Below are 13,830 nucleotides of genomic sequence, written 5' to 3'. Positions count from 1 at the left end.
AGCGCGCGCGCACACACACACACACACACACACACACACACACACACACACAAGGTCGAAAACGTAATGCTATAAATAGAAGTCCATGAGTGTGAGGCCCGGAGATTTAAACGTACGTAAGAAGGATACAGCGTTGTCAAGTCCAGTATGATCCGTCTAACGGTCTGCAAAGAGTTGATTTAAAACTGTGCTCCAGATTCCGATTCATTGCGCCTGCGTAACGATCAAAATTTAAAACTTTCTTTTAAATTTTCTGTAATTTTTGTTCATGTGTCACTGTGCGTTAATTACTTACAGACGTCTATAATCGCTATATACATTTAGAATTGTCCTACATATAGAACTGCAGAAGAATGTACGCACATTTTTGCTAGAACTCTTTTGTATACCTTTGAGTATTACTGGTTTCTGTTGTACACAAGTTCATATTGGAGTAATTTCCAGATGTTGTTTACAGAGCTTTCAAACATGACGCTACAAGTTTCAGTTATCATCACAAATTGCATAGATACTTCAGTACTGAAAAGATGATAAATAACATACATTTTATAGAATAAAATAAGCTTCAAACAATCTTTTTAACTTACATATTCTTCATATAAACAATAATATTGACCTTGTTAAAGGGGAAAATAATTATTAACATTACTGTTACAGATTACAAAACAAAAGTGAATAATTGAGCAAACATGCGCCCTTTATACATAAATAAGTACCAGTGTGTTGCGTAAAACACAATATACGATAAACATTTATTAATGTTAATATCTGCGCCATCCGTGAAGTTATTTCGGACTTGAAAACTGTGTAACTAAGATATGCAACTTACACCAATGTGGTGTCATATACGACAGATAAAAAAAACTTTCAGTTGTACTAAAAGTTTTCTTCTGTGATTCTATACATACTCCACTGCAGTTTTACAATTTACGGTTGAGAATACGGTATAACTCACATAGAGACCTGTTTGTGGCGTGTTGATATTGCAGTGATGGCTCTTACATTAAAAACTGAAACCTTGTGATTTCAAAATTTATGTGTGCTCTTAAGAAAATACTAGACAGATAGTATGATTAACTTGTCTGTTTTTCATTCCTGGGTGAGTATTTTTGAAACGATTTGTTTCTTTCGCTTGGTAAACACAACACCTACCTACGCTGTATGTGACCAAGAAACCGATTGCCTTAGTATTCCTTGAAACTGAGAAATCACGTACACTTCCAAATGGGAGGAAAACAGATAGAAAATAAAATAAACGAATAAATCAAGTTACGTATCGCACGCGACAGAACCGTTAAGTTGACAATACACGTTGATGGTTTGCTGGGCTACACTGGCAGCTCTCATTCTCTAGGTGTGCCGTTCTGTGATTAAAATAAAAACAAGTTATGTTTTCTGATTAACTATAAGAAAATCCAGCTCATGGGGAAGCTGCTGACAACTGGTCGTCTATGTAAACAAACGCATCTTGAACTCGTACGTAGATGAAATCTTCCGACATCGCACAAACATCGCTGATGAGATGATCACACGCGTATTAGCGGTCATGTGGAGCAATGTACGATAGAAAAAAAAGAAAAAATGCAAATTCTTATGTACCAAACTGCGCTTGCATCACTATACAAACGCATCCTCGCTCAATCAGTGTTGGAGTGTGTTTCATTAATCTGGTATCCTTATCAGGGCGAAATTTAGAGCATAGCTAGAAGAATGTTCATTTCTTTGAACATGTTTGTTTGGCACGAGAGCGTTACTGCAGTTACTCACTTAATTGGTATTTGATGAAACTTCAATTTACTTTGACTATCTTTTTTACGTTAACACTTAAAGCTATGCCGTGGAACTACAGCTGCTCATTTATCTGGATTGTAGAAATATACAAAAATCTAATGTTATTTATATGCTACTTTCTGGTTTAAGGGCTACAATGTACTTACGACATACTATAATAATAAAGACAAATAGTATTGACACTAAATAATGTTGAGAATTTTATAATCATTTTAAGACAGAGGGAATTGGTACGTTGCCTGTGAAGTTCGTAATCGGAGAAGAGCATAACTTGCACAGTGCAGTGTAACGAACACAGCTACGTGTTGCTCATCCGTCGCCTTCACAATGATACCAATGGGAGAGGCGCTGTATTCCGATATTTGTTGCTGGAAACCAGATCACGACATCTATAAATAATTAACGGAAACAACTGCTAATAGTACTGAGATCAGAATAATAATAATTATTACCGTGCACCTTCCGACTTCGAGACTATAGATTTCAGCTGATCGAGAATTTTGTCTTACCTTGAACAAGCTGCCTCAGCGATAAAATCTCAGATATGTTCTGTGAATAAAAGGTACAAATGAATGACACTTCAACTTCCAACCTAGTTCAGAGAACAGATAAATACAAAGGACGACGTCTCCAATTCACATCTCGAGTGCTTTCTATAGCGTTCAAGTTATTTCAGCCTGTAAACGAGTTTATAATACGGATGCTCCTATGACTGTTTAGCTTTCATGGTGAGATATGTTATTGTGCCGATATGATTACTTCTTTATCCAAACTAAACTTTTTATATCAGCTTTTGCGTCTTTAGTGTTGTATTTCATCCGTACACGTTCACCTTTGTCTTTATACTTAGTTCATACTTTCGCATCTCTAAAAAGAAACACCGTGAGCCAACATACGAAAAGCAGTAACTCAGAACAGAGCAGTTACTGCAAATTCCCAAGTGAGTCTTGATTTACAGAACAGTGAGAATGTTACGCATTACAATCCCTGAATCATTGTGTCCTTAATTTTGTATTTCAGATCGTCGATTTCTTCGCATTCATTTAATCTCTTTGCCCTCTTGGGAAGGTTCTGTAATATTTGGTCAGCTGCATGTCCTATAGGGCATTTAATTTTGTACTTCGTCTGTTTTTTTAACTGTTATCGTCTAATGCAACAAGCAATATCTCTGTAATGCTTGTAAGGCGAAGGTTTCAGAAATGTGTACCGCTGCATTTCATTAAAGTATATTGTTTGCTTCTTCGTTTATTCGTTTAGGGTACCACATTTTCATACTAATATGATACGGATGCTTACCAGTAAACCCGTAGGCAGTCTGCTGTATTCATTGTGGAATTCCCGCCAATGTGCTCGTGACAATGTCCAACGTGCTCTGTGACGAACGTTCAAACGTGAAAGGCAGATCAAGTTTGTGACTAAAACAATGAATAAAAATGTCAGCAAGACGAAAGACCAAATGAATAGAGACGTTTATCATCAAGGACACTGCAAGTTCGTGATTCGTTATTCTCTAAACTCTTTCATGACAACGTGCAGAGCCGAATGGTCATTTACCCAAGCTTCCGTGACAGGTTTTATGCTAACAGTAAGAGGCGAATTAAAGCGGAGAGTTTCATTCTTCGACTGGTTTATCCGCTCATTGCTGACGGTATCTAGGGAGGCACGCAGAAAGAATGAATGAATGAATTACGAGACGAAATATGGAGGTTAATGTTAAATTAATATTTTTCTTTAGCATCAACTTGTCTACCTCACGTTACTTGCGACATTGAGAGAATATGAGCAGATGGTGATAAACGAACCCGGAACGATCATTCTATCAAAGAAAGTTTTATAGGCTTCGAATGTATTTTTTTTTTCAATTTGATAGCTGGCGTATGTCTCTCTTCACTGGTATCAAAGGTAAAAACTGAGAGGACACTTACGACTCGTTTTGATAACCACTGTTACTTCCTAGACTCACAAGATAACCACACGGCAATCGAATTTTTGTAGTTTTTTTTTTTAATATTCATGGTACATGAAGTTTAGAACTCCAATATCAATATGTAAAAGCAGTTCGTTTCAACTATTCTCGAAACAGTTTCATTCGAATCAATCTTTTAAATAAAGGTGCATCTTCCACGACTTTAAAGTTGGAAAAGTATCGGCGGAGCAAGAGACTGGTAATCGCTGGATCGAGTCTCGTTTCGGTAATTAGTTTTTCGTTATTTTTCAGTTCAGTTCGAATACCAACCTCATTTCAGTATAAATTTCATCAGGTATGTGCTCATTAACACATAGAACTCCCATTTTTATAAAAATGCGCGTCCTTTTATTTCAAATTACATATCGCACACAATAATCCATTTTCCATTGCAGACGTTAAGACTTAATTGCCGATCTTTTATAAGAGATTGTTAATCAGGATTCTTTTAAATAATAGAGATTAGAAACTAATTTTTTCCGTCTCCATGAATTTTGAGCTACACGGAAAATCTCGTAGAAAATATACCTTCGTGTCAATATTTGATTCGAAAGTGAATCGAATTCCCGACCCCACGTGCCACTTAAGCATTCTATCACAGAGCCAAGTTGCTTGTCTAAAAGTAACAAAGCTGTAAAACATGGTCGGAAAACCTAAAAGTCGATTTTTTCGAGAATTTTTCAGGGTTGCTTGGAACTGGTTTGATACTGATATTAAGAGACCTCAACTTCGCGTAAAAAAAAAAAAAATGCCGTGTAGCCTCTTATGTCAGTATTGTGGAAGATAATACAGCTACTTCACCTAACCGTGTTTCAGTAGTGCTGCAGGTCAATGTATAGCCCGAAGTATGCAACAGGATCATATTTCTCTCTCTCTCTCTCTCTCTCTCTCTCTCTCTCTCACACACACACACACACACACACACACATACACATGTCACCTTCAATGATAGGGAAAATAATTATTAAGAACTGGAGGAACTAGAGTAGAGTCCATTTTTGCGCACTTGCGTTGACTAGAAGCGCAGAACGAAAGCAGCAACCGCGAGAATCCGTTTCTAATAGATTCTAATGGCTTGGCGTTCTACAGGTTGGGGGTATTTTCGCTAATAATAACCTGTCTTAAAACACAGAACTTTGTTTCTCTCTTTGTATGGAACGGTTTTCAGAGGTACAGCCAAATTTCCTAGGAAATGATTCGCCCTGTTTCTGTCGTCATGTACCCATCAAACTGGCGAATCAAACTGGTAGACTATTATGTGACAGTGCAACTATTACATATGCTTCATTTTTGTAATGTTTTTCATTTATATTTTTTCCATCAAAATTTAGCTGTTTTAGTTCTCTGTCACAATTATCGTAGCTAAAATTTCTGTCTAAACCATCAATTACCAATATTACGAATTGGTTTTGAAGTATTTGCAAGACCCATTTCCTGTTGTGTATGTTTCGTTATTGAGCTCTAATTGCTCCACCTTTATTGGAAAAACTGTAATGCAGACGATCACAGATTTTTGTAGTACAATAATGCTCGTAGCTTAACCTATATCTTTCAGAATATACTTTGGCGTTCTGATGGGAGATAAAAAGTACAATTCTTCTTAAATCTGTCGCTTAATGGAGATGAGATTTCTCGATAGATTGTAACTCGTTTTGTCACTGCCGCAGGTCATCAAATTCAGTAAAGTCACAATCGATCGCACTCAACACACTTCATCAACCGTGAAACGTTTTCTGGATTTAATTGCTAATTTCCACTCCAGATATCGGCTCAGTAGCCATGTCTTACTCAGTGCAGTATTAGAACAAACTGTGATTGTCTCAATTGTTTGCAGACATATTAGTGATGAGATATTCAAAAAATTACGACGTGTGACTACATCGAACCTCCATTCGCTCTGAAACGTCGCTTTCTCTTGAACGCAGTTGATTTTCGCGCGCTATTATAGTCAATGAGAAAATAAACCTGTGACTGCATCGGAAACGGCGCAATATTATATTTGTTGTAAGAAGTGGTAATAAATAGAAGAAATAAGGCGCTCTATGATTTTTTGTCAGAATTGCCGGGAATTCAACTTGATATCATAGCAGGCAAGAAAGGCTAGGTGCATATATTTCATAAGTCGGTGCATCAGAAGATTCATGTGGTATCGGCAAGTGCTGCTGCGAAACGTTAAATAAGATTCACGTAGTATCGGCAAGTGCTGCTGCGAAACGTTAAATGATGTACATCTCTCAACAGGTCCGAGTTTAGATGGCCATTGCTATCTGCGCCTGCCTCGCGGGTAGTCTAACAACGTAGGCGAAGTCCGTGACGGCGTTACCGACGCCCCGTCCTTCAGTGTCACACTCGTGTATTCTGCTCTCTATTTAAAAGAAATTTCCCACCATACTAGGAATTAATACAATAGCGACTTCTGGAAACTTTCACTGTTAAATGACAAATTAATAATGAATATTGTTTAGAAATGTTTATCGATTTTACATGTCCCAGGCCAAATAATTATGTAGTCGCAGCTGCATAACATTTTCAAGCGGCAGCGTGAAGTTATAACTCAGTTTGCTTTGCCATTAACACCCAGAATAATAAAGTAGCTTTTAACGGCGTACGAGTACCTGCCCAGAAAAGGATACCAAACGCAATTGTGCCTTCTTCGCTTCGAGTCATTGTGACACAAAAAGGAGCTTGTTCGTGTCTTTCTGCATAAATATCTCCTCCAGTTTCTCTGTAAATAAGTAATTAACCAGTCTTCTAATCTAGCCTTCAGCAAATTGCGGGATTTCCGGAAGCACTCTTTCTAGTGTTTTTCTGTATTTTACTCTCTTTCTGCGGCAATGAATTACAATATAAACTGTGACGACAATACAGTACGATACCATTAACATTTTCTTGAAGAACCATTCGTCATTTAGTTGTTACAAGTCAGGAAGAGCAGATGCAAATTTCTGTGCTAACCTTACCACAAGGTAGAAGCTTGCTGAATTATTCCAATCCAAGGAAGACGACTCATTGTTTCAGGCGCTCATTGTGATTCTTTCTACATTTCTTTTGTAGCAACTGAGTTGCAATATCCACGCATGTCCTGTGGGTGATACGCGTAGTAAAGCAGTGTATCAAATGAGCATTTCCTGTAAGGTTTTAAGAATATGCGAATATTCCGAGGCATTGTTGTACTTCGTCTTGGTGCATATTAATGGAAAAGCAAGTTGTGACATCTTCCTCTACAGTTTCTTTAAGATAATATTCACAGTATTCACAGGAATCGAAATCGTTGTCCATAGCTTTCCTCCTATCGTGCGTACCAATTACTTCTATGGAGACTGCTGTCTACTATAGTGCTCTGTAAAACATAAGGAAGAGGCAGATAACGTAACAACTACACCGTGGAAATGAATGAAAGTGCAGCAGCACGTTGCCAGAGGTCACCCAGGCGTGCACAGAAAGCTGGACGTCACATGACGCCAAATGGAACTGCCCCTGCAACACGTGACAGCGTGGCAGTTGAGAGAACGGGAAACAACAGTGTGTGTCAATCAACGAGCACGGTACCCTGTGGTGGACTTTTTCATTGAAAAGTGCCCAGAAATGATATTTCGATGACTTCACACTGGGGGGCAATCATCGGGAAACTTAAGAACGACTAAGTGCGACGAATGTAGCCCAGGAGATTGGTTCAAATGGCTCTGAGCACTATGGGACTTATCTTCTGAGGTCATGAGTCCCCTAGAGCTTAGAACTACTTAAATCTAACTAACCTAAGGAAATCACACACATCCATGCCCAAGGCAGGATTCGAAACTGCGACCGTAGCGGTCGTGCGGTTCCAGACTGAAGCCCCTAGAACCGCTCGGCCACTCCGGCCGGCGCCAGGAGTTTGATATCGCTCAGAGTATTCTTTCATTTGGGTGCTGAGCGATCCGAACCACAGGCACTGCTGTCCAAAGGAAGGAAGGCGGTCGACGACGGTCAGCTACAGCATCGGAAGACCATATTTCCGAATATTAGTTCAGTGCCGTAACAGTTGCACCGCCTCGTACGGCTGGTCACATAATTGTGCAATTTTCTTTGATTTACACACAAATATCTTAAGATAACTAAAAACGTGAAGCACAGGTTTGGTCTTCATCGCCGCACCCATTAAGGACATCCAGTGATGCAACTGATCTCTAAACGTTGTGCTCTTAATACATGTGCCTGCAGCAGCATTCCGTTCTGTTATCGTATCTGCCTCATATCACCGCCTATTTTTCTGTGCAGAGCAGGTGATCCTTCGATCTCCAGGTTGTGTGACGAGGCACGGAAGTCGAACACCTTGTCGCCTACTCTTGGCTTTACCGTCCTTCAACCATTTTCCATGGATGATCACGACAGTAGCACGCGAACAGCCAACCAGCTTCGTCGTTTCCGAGGTGTCCGTTCCGAGGCGTCGGCCACGAGAGTTTCCTCTTTGTCAAAGTCTACTTGTGGTCCGCCTCGTCGCTGCAATGATGCCACATTCGTCTCTGTTGCATTAATGTATCTCTATTCTGTTACTATACACTGACAGGAAGAAACTCGAAGCACCAAATAACATTTAATGTAGTGCGGTGTAACTGCCAGAACGTTGAATGTAAGCATTCAAACGTGCACGCACTGTGTTGCATAGGTGGCGGATGTCAGTTTGTGGGGTGGAATTTCATGCTTCTTGCACTTGGTCCGTCAGCAGAGGGACGATTAATGCCGTTTGTAGATAGCGCTGGCGGGAGTTATCGTCTGCTGATGTCCCATGTGTGCTCCACTGGAGACAGATCTGGTGAGTGAGCAGGCCGAGGCAACATGTCGACACTCTGTAGTTCGCATGTTCCTTTACAACAGTGGTATGTGGACGACCATTGTTCGTTGGAAAAAGTCCACTGGAATGCCGTTCATGAATGGCAGCACAACATGTCGAATCACCAGACTAACATACAAATTTGCAGTCAGGATGCATTGGATAACTCCAAGTGTTTGTCCAATGTGTCTAGCAGGCAGACAGGTTGACTGCAAACCCTAAATTTGCCTTTTTCTAACCAACACACGGCCATCATTGGCACCGAGGCATGACTAGCTTTCATCGGAAAACACAACAATCTCTAGCCATCGTCCAATGAGCTCTCGGTCGACACCACTGAAGTTCCCAAATTGCGCTGGTTTCGGCTAAGTCTCGGTGCTGTCCTTGAAGTAACCGATTTGTAACAGTTCGCTGTGTCACGGTGGCGCCAACTGCCGTTCGAATTGCTACTTCAGACACAGTTATGATGCAACAAAGCAATACGACGAACACCATGGTCTTCTCTCTTGCGAGTGCCAAGTGGCCGTAAGGAGTCCGGTCTTCTTGTAACAGTACATTCTCGTGACCACCGCTATCAGCAATCATAAAGTGGCTACATTCGTTCTAAGACTTTCTGCAATATCTCAGAAGCAATTCATCTTCTCGTTTCCCCATTAGATGACCTCATTAAAACTTAGTGAGGCGGTGGCCGAGCGATTCTAGGCGCTTCAGCCTGGAACCACGTGGCTGCTGCGGTCGCAGGTTCGGATCCTGCCTCGGTTGTGGATGTGTGTGTTGTCCTTAGGTTAGTTAGGTGTAAGCAGTGCTAAGTCTAGGGGACTGATGACCTTAGATGTTAAGTCCCATGGTGCTTAGAGCCATTTTGAAACTTAGTGAGGTGTTTGTGAAATGTCGATAATGGCGTCTTTATCGCCTTAAAGGCATTCTTGACTAATATCGGCTCACCGCGTTCAATCTCACCGATATCTAACGCTCGCCATTGTAACAGTATGTATTTAGCGAAAACCTGATTTGCATCCTCATAGTGGCGCTAATGGCACCAAATTCGAATAGACATCATCTTTCAGAAACACGCCTACCAACTTTCGTTTATGCTTTGGTGTTGTGATTTTTTTTTGCGAAGTGTACTTTCTATACCACCCCACAGCAATGTCCGGATGCGTTGAATATCCTGTTGGACGGTGGAGTATTTTGGCTTACCAGTGTGTCCTATAATATGTTTGACTTGCATAATCCTGGATGTTTAAAACAGATATCCGATAGCCTGAATCTTCTTGCCTATTATGGTTTGTGGCACCGTTCCATGCAATACTAACTTTCCCACTGGAAATCGCGTTTTACCTTTTTACCTCTGGTTTCCCATGTTTCTGGTTTCATGGCTGTTCACCTATGTTTACCCGAACACTACTGCCTTACCAGCAAAGTCATACTCTAGTATCTGGATGACTTCTCAAAAACTCAGCTTCCAAACTGACGTATTTGAGCTTTCTGGACTGTGGGGAGTACATCAGGTAAGAGGTATGGAACCGTGGCCGTCCGGAACTTTTTTTTGTTGTTGTTGTTTTTTTAAGGGCTCGAAATGCTTCGTACGAATTGTAGGAACATCAAACACATACATCGTGACGCTCTAACAGCGGACTGCTCAGAAAACCAATGGCACCAAGTAATCATAACGAACGCAGTAAATGGCAAAATTCAGGAACTCACTGTTACATTCATGACTCTGTACATTAAACATGTTTCTTTTTGTGTGGTATGAATAAGAAACGCCCATCCCCCTCAGATGACATCTGACGAAAAATAGAATAGGTGTTCACAGAACTCCCAACTCAAATACGAAGTTTGGATGTATTCTGGTCAAGAGAGGAAAAATACGAGAGATTTATCACTAAAACTAAATTATACTAATGACAGCATATCTGTTTTTGCATCAAATCAATTCCTTTTTTCAGGATTTAATGTTATGCTACTCACCATGGGGCACTACTTGTTTCACGAGTTGTCTGTTTGCCCTTGGTGGAGGAGGAGGAAGGGGGGGGGAGGGGGGAGACAATCTTGGTGAATGAGGTTGCTATATGGCTAAGTAATACTACAACGTCCGATATCGCATCGGAACGAAAACCAAACACCTTACCGATGATCCTCTGCTGTTACTTTTAATACGGCGTGGTGGATACCACACTGGTTTCTTGAATAAGCAGTCTCATACATGAAAACTGCAGAATCTCAGCAATTGAACCGACTTTAGCTCACTGCCAGTGGGACTCAAACAAAAGATATAAGACAATCATTTAACGAGACGAAAGAAACTAGCTGAGCGTCATACACGCATCGAGTTTCATTATACAGACAATTTGCTCAGCACATCGGCACGAAAAGCGCATTAAGTGCAAGAAATCTTAGGATTGGTATAAATACCAGATAATACAATTTATAGTATTTTACAATAACAGTGCCAGAGACTACACAGGGTGATCCCGTGACCTTGCTACAAACTCTGATGGATGATGGAGAGGGGTAAACGTATCAATTTGAGATCAGGCTCCCTGGTCCGTAGAGTACCGCTTCAAGAGTTATAAACGAAAATAGTTCTGATACCTCTGACAGTGGGTTACATGTACTAGTATTACTGTTGCTAAGACTGTAGGGTGGCTAACTTTCAGAAGTGGTGGTATGGACCAAAACAAAAAATAATATCTAATAAACGCTGGTTCAGAAGATTTTCTCTCTCTAGCTTATTTAATGATGAAGAAAAATAAGCTGAGACATTTTTAAATCAAAGTCTTTTTTCGGAAAGTCATGGCCATAATGAAATGTTTTTTCTCAAAGCACTGAATGTAATGTAATACGACGAAAGAGAGAAATCGTCAGTGACGTTGATCCTGATCCAAAATTTTAGGCAAAAGAAAATAATAACTGCTAATGATATCAGATAATTAAGTATTGGCTTAATACGTCAGGCCAGTGACCATTCGTATTGTCAGGCTAGACACATTAGGCTAGTGAAAAAAATTCTTACGTAAAAAATATATGCTGAGAACTGAAGGAAATGATCGGCAAGTCGATATCAGGGAAGCCCTGGTTAACAATACAACACGAATAACGGAAGAACTCGTAATGTGTTGGGTCATTATACCCTCAAACAGTTCGTCACCAACCCTTTCCTTACATCATAGGAAAAAAATCGAAATTCATAGAAAATTATGGTTATTATTATGGGAGTAAATCAGGTCTAATATTACTAAAAAGAATCCTACATAATTCATAATTACGACACATAAGACCACGGATGCTTACGTTACTACAGAAAGAAGATAAAAGGCACCTACGTATAGCGAGGATAAATGAAGCACAATATTTCGTTTGTTTTAAAGAAAAAGATAGAGTTCCTTCCTGTTTGGCGTCTTTAGCAAAAATCTCTGGTCGAACATCTTTACGAAAATTTTAGATATATGAAGTACTTCACAAATAAAAACAAAACATAAATTCATATAATATTACAACTATTGCATGCTTTCATTGGTACACACTTATTTTACTCTTTATACTGTTCGTACATTCATGGGGGTTTCATTAATGTATTTCGTAGCCAATGTATATCATGCTTCAGCTATTAAATCCATATTTTAAAAGCTATAAGCACATGTTCATTCTCTTTTGCTGCTACCTTTTTGGTTTACACACTTTTGGCGGAGGTGGTACGGACCAAACCATGACAAAATATCTAGTAAATATGGGCTCCAATACGCGTGCCTTAAGAGCTATAAGTACTTCTTCATCTTTGCTATTGCGAAACACATTTCTTCTGCTGAACACCTCTATTGAAACATCGGGGAATGATCTCCATGACATTAGAGCTAGCTGTATAGGGCCAAAGCATCAGTGGAAGACAGAAACTGGAATACATCCAACAAATTACTGACGACGTAGGGTGCAACAACTACTCTGAGATGAAGAGGTAGCGCAGGAGAGGAATTCGTGGCAGGCAGATTAAAACCAGTAAGAAGGTTGATGACTCGAAGAAACCACCTCTCAAAAATGTCTCAAAGTAGCCTGTCCTACAACCTTAGTAACAACAATACGGATACATGTATTCCACTGTCAGAGATTTCAGAACAATTTTCAGTTGTAACCATCACTTCGGCCAATTCCGGACCAAGGAACCTTACTTCAAGCTGTTACGTTTACCCTTTGTAACAACATCACGGAATCACATTGTATAAAACTTTCGTGGTGCTCTTTCAGTAACACCGTTGATATACAGCAAACAAGCACGTTCTCTGACAAGTGGAGGTGCACGCACGCGCACTCACACACGCACAGTCACATGCACACACACACACACACACACACACACACACACACACACACGGACACGCACACACACACACATATGCACAAAAACGCACATGAGCTTACGTTGCGTGCCACGCACTGCACTTTCTTTTTCTTAGGCCCTTTTTCCGTAAAGCTACGTGACGTCAAGGTATCATCATTATGGCAGTCAATTTCTTCGCCGAATTATGCTCGGAACAATTTATGCGGCCATTATGATCACTTAGCAGATAAGTGAGGGCTGCACTGCCATATAGGCTTCGCATATTATCTGTACTGCTCTGCCATTAAATTGCGTATGAATAAAACATAGCTATCGAGACCCTTTGCTTCGCTTCCCAACCGAAAGAAAAAACGCGGATTTAAAATGTAAATTCCGTCATGTACTTGGAACTTAGTTTCTATCCGATCAGCATATGATAGCTATCGAGAAACAAACAAAAGAAAGGAAGTTCATTAGACACTCGGTTGCAGTGCAAGTGTTCTCGTGTAGGCTTGCGTGCGTTATTTGTAGCATGTTGCCGTGCAGCCGTGTTTACATACCGTTTTAATACCGCGACCACCTGTCGTCAGCCATTATACACTTTTTATTAGAGACAAAACTCGTTTAACGGAATAATCAACACCAGACTTCTTGATACTTCGGTGTCCAACTGGGTTGCGAAAAGTGCTCTCTGACTTACAGACACATGTCATAATGAAATGACGAATGTTGGCCTACTGACACTGTAAACGATAGAAAAATACAGTTTCTGGGAATATTCAGCGTCAACAGTAGTAGCACAACGAAGTGCGGTTGGCTGGGAAATCCTAAGTAATAAATTCGAACACGACGAGTATTCCTTAAACGGTTGCAGCTACAAGACTGCATGGGTAACAGAAATCAATAAAATTACAAAATCTTCGATTTAAGATAATTATCATTTAT

At 40.1% G+C, this 13,830-nt stretch overlaps 1 protein-coding gene across 1 annotated transcript in view; it reads left to right on the top strand.

Moving 5' to 3' along the window:
* Positions 1–13,830, top strand: part of LOC126095579 (uncharacterized) — a 197,698-nt gene that overhangs the window by 47,928 nt on the left and 135,940 nt on the right. The gene's annotated exons all lie outside the window — the stretch shown is intronic.

Source organism: Schistocerca cancellata, chromosome 8 (genome assembly GCF_023864275.1).
Source record: "Schistocerca cancellata isolate TAMUIC-IGC-003103 chromosome 8, iqSchCanc2.1, whole genome shotgun sequence".
NCBI lineage: Eukaryota > Metazoa > Arthropoda > Insecta > Orthoptera > Acrididae > Schistocerca > Schistocerca cancellata.
This window is presented reverse-complemented; position numbering and strand designations above follow the sequence as displayed.